The sequence below is a fragment of the Rana temporaria genome, chromosome 4 (assembly GCF_905171775.1).
Source record: "Rana temporaria chromosome 4, aRanTem1.1, whole genome shotgun sequence".
Classification (NCBI taxonomy): Eukaryota; Metazoa; Chordata; class Amphibia; order Anura; family Ranidae; genus Rana; species Rana temporaria.
In genome coordinates this window covers 24833173-24846964 of record NC_053492.1, presented here as the reverse complement: position 1 = coordinate 24846964, position 13792 = coordinate 24833173, and positions in this window count along the sequence as shown.

Below are 13792 nucleotides of genomic sequence, written 5' to 3'. Positions count from 1 at the left end.
ACCAAACGGCGCATGCGGGCGCATGCTCAGAATCACGTTGAATTTACTCCCTAAGATACGCCGGCTCAATGCCTTACGACGTGAACGTAACCTACGCCCAGCCCCGTTCACGTACGACTTGCGTAAACGACGTAAAATACGACGGCTGTTCTGTCGTCCATACCCCAACATGACTTACACCTGCTTTAGGTGGAATAACTATACGCCGGACGTACGCCTTACGTAAACGGCGTAGATTACAGCGACGGGCGCAAGTACGTTTGTGAATTGGCGTATCTTGGTCATTTGCATATTCAACGCGTAAATCAATGGAAGCGCCCCTTGCGGCCAGAGTAAATATGCGCCCAGGCTCCGACAGCTTAGGAAACTTACGTCGGTCGGATGAAGCCAAAATTCAGGCGTATCTAGCATTGAGAATCAGGCGCATAGATACGACGGCGCATCTGTGCACTTACGCGGCGTATATAAAGATACGTCGGCGTAAGTGCTTTAAGAATCTGGGCCAGAGTCTTGGTGGTCTCCTCTGAGGTTGCAGCTGGGGAAGGAGAACAGACCAAGATCTTACATGGCAACCAAATGTGAATGAAAGATGGGTCCAGTTTGCAGCTGGGGGAAAGAAAACAGACCAAGAGCTTATGTGAAATTTGAAAGATAGGTCCTGTCTGAGGTTGAAACTGGGGGAGAACAAACCAGGATCTTCCATGAAGTTGGCAAGCCAAAGTGGATGAAAGATGGGTCCGGTTTAAGGTTGCAGATGGGGGAGAAGAATAGACTGGGAGCTTATGTGAAGTTGGCAACTGAAGTTGGATGAAGAATAGTGTAGTCTGAGGTTTGATATTGAAAGATTATGGAGCAGAAGGGTCAGCTCTAAGTCCTATGATTGGAACTATATGGAAAGGGGTTTCATAGTTCTCTTTGCCAGGAAGGAGAGGTGTGGTTTGAGGCCATTGATGTAAAGAATTTGGAGGACAGTCCTTGGCTGAGGTTTGTTGTAGCAAGAGAATGGATGAGGAGTCTGATCTTGGGTCATTTAATGAAAAAAGACTGAGAAAGACCCATCTGACCCTGAAGATGAAGAAGGGGGTCCGATTCATGGTCTGTGTTTGGATGAGGGAGGTCTGATCTGGGGTCAGTATTTGAATGAAGGAGATCTTAAATAAGGTAATTGTATAAAGCGGGATCTGATCTGAGGTCTGTAATGTAAAGTAGGAGGGTCTGCTCTAAAGTCAGTAATTGGATATATGAGGTCTGATCTGAGGCATGTAATGGGATATAAGAAGGCCTGGTCTGAGTTCTTCAATCGGATAAAGGAGACTATGATCTGAGGTCTGTAATTGGATGAAGGAGGGTCTTAGCTGAAGTATGTAATTGGATGGAGGGTCTGATCTGAGGTATGTAATTGGATGAAGGAGGTCTGATCTGAGGTATGTAATGGGATATAAGAAGGTCTGGTCTGCGTTCTTCAATTGGATGAAGGAGGGTCTGATCTGAGGTCTGTATTTGGATGAAGGAGGGTCTGAGCTGAGGTCAGTAATTGTATGAAGGAGAGACTGATATGAGGTCTGTACTTGGATAAAGAAGGTTCTGATCTGAGGTTTGTAATTGGATAAAGGAGGGTCTGATCTGAGGTATGTAATTGGATAAAGGAGGGTCTGATTTGAGGTCTGTAATTGGATGAAGGAGGTCTGAGCTGAGGTATGTAATGGGATATAAGAAGGTCTGGTCTGAGTTCTTCAATTGGATGAAGGAAAGTATGATCTAAGGTCTGTAATTGGATAAAGAAGGGTCTGATATGAAGTTTGTAATTGGATGAAGGAGGGTCTGATCTGAGGTATGTAATTGGATGGAGGGTCTAAGCTGGGGTATGTAATTGGATGACGGAGGGTCTTAGCTGAGGTCTGTAATTGGATGAAGAAGGGTCTTAGCTGAGGTCTGTAATTGGATAAAGGAGGGTCTGATCTGAGGTATGTAATTGGATGAAGGAGGGTCTGATCTGAGGTCTGTAATTGGATGAAGGAGGTCTGATCTAAGGGCTGTAATTGGATGAAGGAGGTCTGATCTGAGGTATGTAATGGGATATAACAAGGTATGGTCTGAGTTCTTCAATTGGATGAAGGAGAGTATGATCTGAGGTCTGTAATTGGATAAAGAAGGGTCTGATCTGAAGTTTGTAATTGGATAAAGGAGGGTCTGATCTGAGGTATGCAATTGGAAGGAGGGTCTGATCTGAGGTCTGTAATTGGATGAAGGAGGTCTGAGCCAAGGTCTGTAATTGGATATAGGAGGTCTGATCTGAGGTATGTAATGGGATATAAGAAGGTCTGGTCTGAGGGTGAAGAAGAGTATGATCTAAGGTCTGTAAATGAATAAAGAAGGGTCGGATCTGAAGTTTGTAATTGGATGAAGGAGGGTCTGATCTGAGGTATGTAATTGGATTGGAGGGTCTGAGCTGGGGTCTGTAATTGGATGAAGGAGGGTCTAAGCTGAGGTATGTAATTGGATGATGGAGGGTCTGATCTGAAGTTTGTATTTGGATGAAGGAGGGTCTGATTTGAGGTATGTAACAGGATGAAAGTGGGTCTGATCTGAGGTCTTTAATTGGATGAATGACGGTCTGAGCTGAGGTATGTAATTGGATGAAGGAGGGTCTGATCTTAGGTCTGTAATTGGATGAAGGAGGGTCTGATCTTAGGTCTGTAATTGGATGAAGGAGGTCTGATCTGAGGTATGTAACAGGATATAAGAAGGTCTGGTCTGAGTTCTTCAATTGGATGAAGGAGAGTATGATCTGAGGTCTGTAATTGGATGAAGAAGGGTCTTAGCTGAGGTCTGTAATTTGATAAAGAAGGGTCTGATCTGAAGTTTGTAATTGGATGAAGGAAAGTCTGATCTGAGGTCTGTAATTGGATGAAGGAGGGTCTGATCTGAGGTTTGTATTTGGATGAAGGAGGGTCTGATCTGAGGTATGTAACAGGATGAAAGTGGGTCTGATCTGAGGTATGTAACAGGATGAAAGTGGGTCTGATCTGAGGTATGTAACAGGATGAAAGTGCGTCTGATCTGAGGTATACGATTGGAAGGAGGGTCGGATCTAAGGCAGTGTTTCTCAACTCCAGTCCTCAAGGCACCCCAACAGGTCATGTTTTCAGGATTTCTCTCGGGTGAAGCGACTGTGGTAATAACTAAGGCAGTAAAACTGATCAAATGACCTGTGCAAAATAATGGAAAGCCTGAAAATATAACCTGTTGGGGGGGGGCTGGAGTTGAGAAACACTGATCTAAAGTATGTAATTGGATATAGAAGAGGGTCTTATCTGAGTTCTTCAATCGCATGAAGGAAAGTATGATCTGAGGTCTGTAATTGAATGAAGGAGGGTCTGAGCTGAGGTCTGTAATTGGAAGAGGACAGAGGAACGGTACAATCTAAGGCCTATAATCAAAAGATGGCGGTGAAATTAAAACTGTGGCCAGATATGAAAAAAAAAATCATTTTAGTTACAGCATGAACTGTATAAAAAATAATATGGTACATGAATCTGACCTAATATTAGCTTAATTGTATCCTCTGTACAGCAGCAATCAGATTGGAAGAGGGAGGGTCAGCACGCTTAGCCATTCAAAGCTTTATTGCATTGCACAGTGCAGCCAAATGCTACCGTGTTTCCCCGAAAATAAGCCCGGGTCTTATATTGATTTTGGCAACAAAAGACACAGTAGGGCTTATTTTCGGGGTAGGTCTTACCATGTAATGTGCTGTCTTCTCTCCCCCTGCCCAATAGGAATCCCCAGTGTGAAGTTTAAAGGCTTGTAAAATCCTATAATCCACTCTATTACAGTAGTATATAATGTACAATGTGTGTGTTTCTGTAATACAATTGTGCCAAATACCTTCGTTATAGCGCCGATTTGCGCTTCTGTGACCCGCCAGAGCTCTCTTCCCCACAATTATATTACAGAAACACACACATTGTACATTATATAATACTGTAATAGAGTAGATTATAGGATTTTACAAGCATTTTAAACTAGGACTTATTTTCGAGGGTAGGGCTTATATTGCAGCCCTCCTGGAAAATAACGCTAGGTCTTATTTTCGGGGTAGGTCTTATTTTCGGGGAAAGACTGTATTAAGCCCTGAGCTGCTTTCATCAGTTGGCCGCCGCCCTTTTCACTGTCCAATCAGAAGGTTATGGGCAGGTTTCTGATCAAACTGTATTGCTCGACTGCAGTAGAGAAAAGTGAGGTCGGCAGTCTCACTCTGCAGTGTGACAAGGACAAATTACAAATATAAATATATTACAAAGTAAAACTGCTGCCATGTATGTATTTCAGGTCTGTATTTAGCGGTTTGCCTAGAGATAATGCTTTTACGATTGCAAAGCCAGTTACATGGCAGAATACCGGACACAATGACAGCTCCGCCATGTTGAGATCTGAAATGAGCAAACATGCTGCTAAAGTTGAAATGGCAAATGAGCGAAACATGTTGTAGTCATTCCCATCTGCTCACTACACGGCTCCTGAGATGTTTACCAGACTACAGGTTATACAGTGCAGCCCCGTCTCTATTTATTACACGCTTTCTTTTGTGTCGCTGTCAATCCTAGCAGTTTTCTAAGAGGCAATTACTTACCCGGGGCTCCTGTAATCCAAAAACAATTACCACCTTATCCCCTATTCCTAAAAAAAAATGATTGTCTGAAAATGAAATATAATAAAGGATTAGTATAATCAAGCAACAATGTTGCCATTACTGAATTGTTCAACTGCTTGTACGTGCCGATACACCCACACCTTCAGATATAAATAGCGGAGGTTCAGGGGAAAACACATTAACATTAGATGTCAAGAGCCACCCCACCATCAGAAGTTGAGTCCCCCACGCTCCCTTACATCACAGTGCACCCCCCTTTCCTTATGCTGCTTCTGGGAAGAAGCTGGATCCATTGCTTGAAAGCAGAAAGTAAGGGTCTGGAGTAGGACCAGAGGAGGGCTGGAGTTCTCCTGCAGCTGCAGGAGAGGTGTGAGGGCCACATTAAATGGCCTGGAGGGCCGGATTCGGCCCGCGGGCCTTGTGTTTGACACCTGTGACCTAGAGCATGTGAGCTCACCCTGTGGCCCCCCAGCTGTTGCAGAACTAAAAGTCCTGTGAGGCATTGCAAGCCGCTGACAGTTACAAGCATGACTCCCAAAGTAAGAGGCATGATGGGACTTGTAGTTCTGCTACAGCTGGAGGGCCACAGGTTGAGCACCCATGACCTAGAGCAGGGGTCTCCAAACTTTTCAAACAAATAGGCCAGTTTATTGTGCTTTAGACTTTAGGAGGGCCGTATTGTGGCCTGCAGGGGCAGAAAATGTCCCGGGCCCAGCATCGGCGAGAATAAATATGGCCTCAGGGTTGGTGGTCAGTAGGAGTAGTCGACGTGCCCCTATTAGTAGGAGGAATAGTATCCCATCATTGGTATCAGAGGAAGAAATAGTGCCCTCTTGTTGGCTGTCAGTGGGAGGAATAGTGCCTCATATCAGTGGAAGAAATAGTGCCCCAAGGGCCGGATAAAGGCTAGGGAAGGGCCAAATCTGGCCCACGGCCGCAGTTTGGATACTTATGGCCTAGAGTAGAGATATGCAATTAGCGGACCTCCAGCTGTTGCAGAACTACAAGTCCCATGAGGAATAGCAAGACTCTGACAGCCACAAGCATGACAGGCAGAGACATGATGAGACTTGTAGTTTTGCAACAGCTGGAGGTCCACTAATTGCATATCCCTGACCTAGAGCATGGGTGCTCAACCTGTGGCCCTCCAGCTGTTGTGGAAATACAAGTCTCATCATGCCTTTGGAAGTCATGCTTGTAACTGTCAGCCATGAAATGCCTCATGGGACTTGTAGTTCTGCAACAGCTGGAGGGCCACAGGTTGAGCACCCATTATGACCTAGAGTAAACTCCCTTGGACTACAGGAGAGTCAGGACGCCCACTAACACACAGCTCCTTTCTCTATCTGCAACGTAGAGAGCGTCCTGACTCTCCTGTAGTCCAAGGGAGGGGTCGAGCATGACACTCCACACCAGGGAGAAAGCCTTGCATTACTGTGTGGAGTTACAGACAGAAGAACAGGAAGTGAGGATTTCTCAGAAGAAATAAGGACATTTAAATGCAAAATGGAAGGATGAGGTAAGTGAAGGAGGACGGCACTAAGGTAAAGGAAGCTATTTAGGGAAAAAAATTACTTTTACAACCCCTTTAACGGGCCTTCAGCCCTTAGATGAGTGTGGGGCACTGACATTACCTCTTATTAGTGGCCACCAGTACATAGGAGGAATCCCTTCCGTTCTCCCATATAGAGGAGTATATCTCCCATGGTTGAGACCCAGGTTCTTTCATTCTATTAACAGGTTAGGACCCACTAATTCGGGGTACTTTGTCGCAGTAAGTGGGCTTAGCACTATATGACCATATAGTGTGACCAAACCCCGTATTTTTGAATACATTCAGGTGTGTTTAACTAGCCTTGCAGGATAAATGTCATTTTTGCATGTGTGTGCTATAATCTGTTTTGTTGGACACTGACAGGAAGGACGTGACCGGCAGCCAAGGAACTTCATGGGTACGTTTACTCCCTGCCTTAGTTCATGCATTACCCTGCACCCAAGGCTACAAATATGGATGGGAGGCATCGGGCCGGACCACCTCAGAAATCAATCAATAGAGGCAAGCCAATGTTGTGTGAGCCAACACTGTATCCTGGCCTAGGCCGACAAGGGGCAACACGAAAAGAGTCCCCGGCATCTTGCGCTACACTGTTAGTGTAGCGCCAGTCTTAAGGGGCAGACTGGGCTGAGAGGCAAATTAGTCTAGCGCCCCCATAAAGGGGTCACACTGCTTCCGATATGCCAGCGGCCAGCATTTAGCAAATGTGGGGGGGCGCCGCTTCTAATTCTGACTGTCCTATCATCCTGTACCACAAACCTTCCTCCTTGTGCTATATGTTTTCTGCTGCACCATTGGCATGGTTATATCTTCTTAGTCCTCTCCATAAAATTATCAGAAATTTGTGCTTAAAGTAGAACTATAGGCAACACTTTTTTTTCATTTTGGATAGAGAAAGGGAGGGTTATAGCCCCTGTCAGTTTATTTTTTACCATCCCTGTGCCATTGCAGTGATTTCCCTTCACTTCCTGCCCCATAGCCAAACAGGAAGTGAGAGGAAATCTATGCAAATTAGGGAAATCCATTGCCCACCCCCCCCCCCCCCCCCCCCAGAACTAGTGTCTCCACTCAAAAATTTCAGGGCGGGTCTTAAGCAGCAAGGGGTGTGGCCTTGACCCCCGGTGCCCCATCATCAGTGCCACTAATCCGTGCCCACCAGTGCCCCATTACTGCTGCTAATCCGTGCACAATCATCAGTGTCACTAGTGCCCCATCACCAGTGCTGCCAATCTGTGCCCACCAGTGCCGCATCAGTGCTTCTAATCTGTGCCCATCAGTGTCACCTACTAGTGCCCACCAGTGGCACTAATCCATGCCCACCAGTGCCCCATCATCAGTGTCACCTATCAGTGCCCCATCAGTGTCACCTACTAGTGCCCGACAGTGCCACTAATCCGTACCCACCAGTGCCCCATCATTAGTGTCACCTACCAGTGCCCCATCAGTGATACTAATCTATGCACATCAATGTCACCTACCAGTGCACCATCATCAGTGTCACCTACCAGTGCCCCATCAGTGATACCAATCTGTGCCCACCAGTGTCACCTACTAGTGCCCCATCATCAGTGCCGCCAAGCTGTGCCCACCAGTGCCCCATCATCAGTCCCGCTAATCTGTTCCCACCAGTGCCCCATTACTGCTGCTAATCTGTACACAATCATCAGTGTCTCTTACTAGTGCCCCATCACCAGTGCTGCCAAGCTGTGCCCACCGGTGCCCCATCATAAGTGTCACCTACCAGTGCCCTATCAGTGACACTAATCTGTGCCCACCAGTGTCACCTACTAGTGTCCCATCATCAGTGTCGCCTACCAGTGCCCCATCAGTGCCACTAATCTGTGCTGCCTCATCAGTGAAGGAGAAAATTTACCGGCTTGCAAAATTGCATAACAAACTATGAAAAATGATTTGTGTAAAAAAAAAAATATTTCATATGGGTAAAGTGCTGCATGACCGCCCAATGGTCATTCAAAGTGTGACAGCGCTGAAAATTGGCCTGGGCAGAAAGGGGGTAGGCAAGTGGTTAAAACCCTCTTTCAACTTCTAAGTATTCCATAACAGCATAAAGCACACAGCTTATGTATGAAGTGCGTCAACAAAAAAATTCTCTGGTTACCCATGGCAACATTTTTTAGCAGAAAAATTACACTTGGTTGCTATGGGTTTTTTGGTTGCCATGGGTAACAAGGAATTGTATTCTGGGTACAGTCTTTATACATAACAGTGTTATTAGCGATCCTAAATATCAGTTGTAAAGATGGCAACGCGGAAGAGGGGTGGAGGGAGGCGGTTTAGTGACCAGGAGAAAAAAAAAAAAGTCTGGAAAAAATTAAAATAATAAAACTATAAATAAAATAATTTCTTTCTTCATTTTTAGTTTTGGATGGAGTGGAGAGGGATTAGACCCCCAGCCAGGTTTTTATTGTGGTCTGTGTCCCCGTTGGAGAGATTCACCCCTACTTGTAAAATACAAAAGTGAAAGAAGACCCTCAGGCTCGGGTCACATGCGTGCGATGCGGGAACCCCTGCGAATCCACCAATCGCACGACAGTTCACACTGCCCTATGCAAACTGCTGGGTGTGTCCATATAACGTTAATGACCCCCCCCCCCCCCCATCAGCACGCATATCGCACTGCGGACCGACTCGGGCACGGCAAAAGAAACGGCGCGGTAGGCTGTCCCTTCAGTGCACATGTGCCAATGATGTCACTGGCTGCATATACAGTGAATATCTCCTAAATGGTGCACGTTTAGGAGATATTTACAGTACCTACAGGTAAGCTTTATGATAGGCTTATCTATAGGTAGAAACAATACATGGAAGTTTACTAATTCTTTAATGCTGGGTTGTCACCAGAACAGGAAGCGAGGGAAAATCATCCAATGGGGACACTAGTTCTGATGACACGGTACAGGGATTTCTCCTCATTTCCTGTTTTGACTATGAGACAGGAAGTGAAATCTCCCCCCAATGGGGAAACTGGTTCCGGTGACACGGTACAGGGATTTCTCCTCATTTCCTGTTTTGACTATGAGACGGGAAGTGAAATCTCCCCCCAATCGGGAAACTCGTTCCGGTGACACGGTACAGGGATTTCTCCTCATTTCCTGTTTTGACTATGAGACAGGAAGTGAAATCTCCCCCCATGTGTCACTTCACTTTTCTCACTTTACACTTGTGCTTTCCTTATCGACTACTGCTCCTTTGGATCTGGTCACCTCTTCTTCTACTTTCTAGCTTATGCTAGTCACTCCAATGACACCCCATTGTTATCAAATATGTTCACAGGAACTCTTTGGGATTTCACCTTACACTTCCCACAACTACGGTTGTTGATTGGGGATTTCCTTCCTACCAAATGTCCATTTACTAGTGGTCCGTGCCGGGCTGCTGCCGCATCGCCACCACCTCAGCTCCCGTCGGGGATCATGTTCTCCACAGTGCCCCCAGATGCCAACATCGTCAGTTACCATTTATGTTTTCTAATTGTCAATCTACCCATAGGTAAGAGTGTTGGGACTTTGTTTTGCGTTCCCTCCTCTTTTTGTTATATGAACTAAATTACCATTTAGTGAATTTTTATTATATTTACAGATATACCCAGGCCATGCTTGCTCCTGATGAGTGAAAGTTTATCCACGAAACGTGTCGAGCTTTTTACTGACTGATGCTATGTCACAACAACTATATCACATCATGTGATTTTTATTTCTGAGAATCATGAATCAATTAATTTATATCTTGCCAATCATGTGTTTAGACAACCATGTCCATATGTTTTTTACTTTGTATTCTATACACCCAGGGCCGCCATCAGGAATTATGGGGCCCCTTACACAGCTTCAGGCATGGGCCCCCTGGAGAAGAGAACGGGGGGAGGGGGGGTGCTGCCATCTGAAATTGAGAAGCAGGGGGGGGGGGGCCTTTACAAAAAAATAAGAAATAAAGAAAAATACATATAAAAAAGGGGGGTAGCCATCCGGGGCCCTGGGGACCTCTGGCTGGGCCCTTTAATAAAATATATATATATATATATATATATATATATATATATATATATATATATATATATATATGCCCCAGGTGGCCACCCCCCTTTTTAAAAATAAATACATTTAAATATATATTATATATATATATATATATATATATATATATATATATATATATATATATATGTATATATATATATATATATATTATATATATTTAAATGTATTTATTTTTAAAAAGGGGGGTGGCCATCTGGGGCCCTTTAACAAAATACACACATATATATATATATATATATCTATATATATATATATATATATATATATATATATACACAGTGCCTTGCGAAAGTATTCGGCCCCCTTGAACTTTGCGACCTTTTGCCACATTTCAGGCTTCAAACATAAAGATATAAAACTGTAAATGTTTTTGAAGAATCAACAACAAGTGGGACACAATCAGGAAGTGGAACGAAATTTATTGGATATTTCAAACTTTTTTAACAAATAAAAAACTGAAAAATTGGGCGTGCAAAATTATTCAGCCCCCTTACTTTCAGTGCAGCAAACTCTCTCCAGAAGTTCAGTGAGGATCTCTGAATGATCCAATGTTGACCTAAATGACTAATGACGATAAATAGAATCCACCTGTGTGTAATCAAGTCTCCGTATAAATGCACCTGCACTGTGATAGTCTCAGAGGTCCGTTTAAAGCGCAGAGAGCATCATGAAGAACAAGGAACACACCAGGCAGATCCGAGATTCTGTTGTGGAGAAGTTTAAAGCCGGATTTGGATACAAAAAGATTTCCCAAGCTTTAAACATCCCAAGGAGCACTGTGCAAGCGATAATATTGAAATGGAAGGAGTATCAGACCACTGCAAATCTACGAAGACCTGGCCGTCCCTCTAAACTTTCAGCTCATACAAGGAGAAGACTGATCAGAGATGCAGCCAAGAGGCCCATGATCACTCTGGATGAACTGCAGAGATCTACAGCTGAGGTGGGAGACTCTGTCCATAGGACAACAATCAGTCGTATACTGCACAAATCTGGCCTTTATGGAAGAGTGGCAAGAAGAAAGCCATTTCTTAAAGATATCCATAAAAAGTGTTGTTTAAAGTTTGCCACAAGCCACCTGGGAGACACACCAAACATGTGGAAGAAGGTGCTACAAAGTATTAACTTAAAGGGGCTGAATAATTTTGCACGCCCAATTTTTCAGTTTTTTATTTGTTAAAAAAGTTGAAATATCCAATAAATTTTGTTCCACTTCATGATTGTGTCGCACTTGTTGATGATTCTTAAAAAAAAATACAGTTTTATATCTTTATGTTTGAAGCCTGAAATGTGGCAAAAGGTCGCAAAGTTCAAGGGGGCCGAATACTTTCGCAAGGCACTGTATGTATATATATATATATATATACACACAATTTTTTTTTTTTTTAGAAAAATAAATTACAAAAAAAGGGGGGTTGCCATCCGGGACCTCTGGGCCCTTTAATAAAAAATCAATAAATAAAAAAATATAAAAAAATAAAAATAAACATTTAAAAAAAAAAGGGGGGGTTGCCATCCAGGGCCCTGGGGACCTCTGGGCCCTTTAATAAAATAAAAATAAAAAAAGGGGGTTTGCCATATAAAATAAATAAAAAAATAAATAAAAAATAATATAAAAAATAAATAAAACATTTTTATAAAAAAAAGGGGGGTTGCCATCCGGGGCCCTCTGGGCCCTTTAATAATAATAATAATAATAATAATAATACTAATAATAATAATATTATAATATATATAAAAAATAAAAGAAATAAAAAAATATATAAAAAGAATATTTTTTTTTATAAAAAAGGGGGGGGTTGTCATCCAGGGCCCTGGGGATCTCCGGGCCCCTGGGGACCTCTAAAAAAAAAAAAAATTGTCCCTTTAATAAAAAATATATAAAAAAAAATATATATATTTTTCTAAAAAAAAAAAAAGGGGGTTGCCATCTGGGGCCCTGTTGCCATCCGGGCCCCTTACAGGTGTACTGCCTGTACCCCCCTGATGGCGGCCCTGTATACAATTTGGATACAGTGATGCATACTATGTTATACCATAGGTACTATTATGTTATACTATGTAATTTATTATGTGATTTACCAATCATGCCTATTACTATTTGTACATTATCTGTTGTGATGAATGTTCACTGTTTGGCATGCTCTATTGTATCCAATAAATTACATTTTAACGTATTAATTGATTCATTATATTCCGGTGGTGCGTTTCATGTGAAAGTCCCACCATTCCTATTCCCCCCTTTTTTCCCTTTTCCCTCCATTCCCTCCTTTTTTCCCTTCCCCAATATATGCTTCCCTTTTTCCTACAAGCAATAGGGATAGAGACCATGGTATATATCAGGGGTTGACAAATTTGCTTGGAATCTAGGAGCCAGCTAAAAATGTTAGGAGCCAGAAAACGTGCCCCGTCCCGACGAGCTTGCGCGCAGAAGCGAACACATACGTGAGCAGCGACCGCATATGTAAACGGTGTTCAAACCACACATGTGAGGTATCTCCGCGATTGGTAGAGCGAGAGCAATAGTTCTAGCCCTAGACCTCCTCTGTAACTCAAAACATGCAACCTGTAGAATTTTTTAAACGTCGCCTATGGAGATTTTAAAGGATAAAAGTTTGTCGCCATTCCACGAGCGGACGTAATTTTGAAGCATGACATGTTGGGTATCAATTTACTCGGCGTAACATTATCTTTCATAGTATTAAAAAAATGGGGATAACTTTACTGTTGTCTTATTTTTTAATTAAAAAAAGTGTAATTTTTTTCCCAAAAAAGTGCGCTTGTAAGACCGCTGCGCAAATACGGCCTGACAGGAAGTATTGCAACGATCGCCATTTTATTCTCTAGGGTGTTAGGATAAAAAATATATATAATGTTTGGGGGTTCTAAATAGAGGGAAGGAGATGGCAGTGAAAATAGTGAAAAATTACATTAGAATTGCTGTTTAACTTGTAATGCTTAACTTGTAATACCAACGGCCACCACCAGATGGCGCCAGCTTACACATCTGGTGGTAATAACTTGTAATACCAAAGGCTCACCACCAGATGGCGCCCCCCTTCCAAGCCAAGTCGCCAGGACCCTATTTCTAGTCGCCATGGCGACCTGGCGCCAGGGATTTGTCAAGCCCTGCTATATATTACTAGCCGTTGTCTCACCACAGTCCCAAGGTTACGTTGTATTTTACGTTATTACATGCCCTACCCTTTTCCCTCCCCTTTTTCCTTCTCCTCCCTCTTGTATACAATTACCAGGGATGGAGACAGTGGCCTATTCATAGCCAATGCCTCATTGAAAGTCCCAATATCTTTTCTTTCTAAGGATACCGTGCATGTCAGCTTGTAAAAAAAAAAAATGAAATCTGCAGCAGCCAATCAGCTCACACTATGATCTACCAATGGAAGAGAGGCTAAAGATAGAATGTGGGCGGAGCCACAGCATGACTGGCTTCTTGGCAGAGCTTCTGACATCAGAAGGTGGGAGGGGCCAGAACATGAATAGAAGGTGGGAGGGGCTAGAATAGAA